Source organism: Branchiostoma floridae, chromosome 5, assembly GCF_000003815.2.
Source record: "Branchiostoma floridae strain S238N-H82 chromosome 5, Bfl_VNyyK, whole genome shotgun sequence".
Lineage (NCBI taxonomy): Eukaryota > Metazoa > Chordata > Leptocardii > Amphioxiformes > Branchiostomatidae > Branchiostoma > Branchiostoma floridae.
Genome location: NC_049983.1, coordinates 6,344,486 through 6,346,368, shown reverse-complemented (window position 1 = coordinate 6,346,368; position 1,883 = coordinate 6,344,486).

Sequence of the window (1,883 nt, the reverse complement as noted above, 5' to 3'; positions counted from 1 at the left end):
TTTCTTGCTAGTTCCTTTCCAACCATACCAAGTTTGCCAGGCCGGAACTTAAAGCCTAAGCTACAATCGCGGCATTAACTCACCCCCCCTACCCGGTGCCGCGACAAGCGGTGTTTAAAGAAAAGCCATTGCGGTTGCGCCTAAACAGAGCCCATATACTCAAGAATATCTCGAGAAGGAAGCATCCGAATATTTTGCGGTTTCAATCTTTCGATTCCTTGCTTAGGGACCTATTTACCCATACCAAGTTTGCCAGGCCGGAACTTAAAGCCTAAGCTACAATCGCGGCATTAACTCACCCCCCTACCCTGTGCCGCGACAAGCGGTGTTTAAAGAAAGGCGCTTGCGCCTAAACAGAGCCCATATACTCAAGAATATGTCGAGAAGGAAGCATCCGAATATTTTGCGGTTTCAATCTTTCGATTCCTTGCTAAGGGACCTTTCCAACCATACCAAGTTTGCCAGGCCGGAACTTAAAGCCTAAGCTACAATCGCGGCATTAAGTCACCCCCCTACCCGGTGCCGCGACAAGCGGTGTTTAAAGAAAGGCGCTTGTGGTTGCGCCTAAACAGAGCCCATATACTCAAGAATATCTCGAGAAGGAAGCATCCGAATATTTTGCGGTTTCCACCTTTCGATTCCTTGCTAAGTTGACTTTCCAGCCATACCAAGTTTGCCAGGCAGCATCCGAATATTTGCGGTTTCCACCTTTCGATTCCTTGCTAAGGGACCTATTTACCCATACCAAGTTTGCCAGGCCGGAACTTAAAGCCTAAGCTACAATCGCGGCATTAACTCACCCCCCTACCCTGTGCCGCGACAAGCGGTGTTTAAAGAAAGGCGCTTGCGGTTGCGCCTAAACAGAGCCCATATACTCAAGAATATCTCGAGAAGGAAGCATCCGAATATTTTGCGGTTTCCACCTTTCGATTCCTTGCTTAGGGACCTTTCCAACCATATCAACTTTGCCAGGCCGGAACTTAAAGCCTAAGCTACAATCGCGGCATTAAGTCACCCCCCTTCCCGGTGCCGCGACAAGCGGTGTTTAAAGAAAGGCGCTTGTGGTTGCGCCTAATTAGAGCCCATATACTCAAGAATATCTCGAGAAGGAAGCATCCGAATATTTTGCGGTTTCCCCCTTTCGATTCCTTGCTAAGGGACCTTTCCAACCATACCAAGTTTGCCAGGCCGGAACTTAAAGCCTAAGCTACAATCGCGGCATTAAGTCACCCCCCTACCCGGTGCCGCGAGAAGCGGTGTTTAAAGAAAGGCGCTTGCGCCTAAACAGAGCCCATATACTCAAGAATATCTCGAGAAGGAAGCATCCGAATATTTTGCGGTTTCCACCTTTCGATTCCTTGCTATGGGACCTTTCCAACCATACCAAGTTTGCCAGGCCGGAACTTAAAGCCTAAGCTACAATCGCGGCATTAAGTCACCCCCCTACCCGGTGCCGCGACAAGCGGTGTTTAAAGAAAGGCGCTTGCGGTTGCGCCTAAACAGAGCCCATATACTCAAGAATATGTCGAGAAGGAAGCATCCGAATATTTTGCGGTTTCAATCTTTCGATTCCTTGCTAAGGGACCTTTCCAACCATACCAAGTTTGCCAGGCCGGAACTTAAAGCCTAAGCTACAATCGCGGCATTAAGTCACCCCCTACCCGGTGCCGCGACAAGCGGTGTTTAAAGAAAGGCGCTTGCGGTTGCGCCTAAACAGAGCCCATATACTCAAGAATATCTCGAGAAGGAAGCATCCGAATATTTTGCGGTTTCAATCTTTCGATTCCTTGCTAAGGGACCTATCCAACCATACCAAGTTTGCCAGGCCGGAACTTAAAGCCTAAGCTACAATCGCGGCATTAAGTCACCCCCCCCCCTACCCG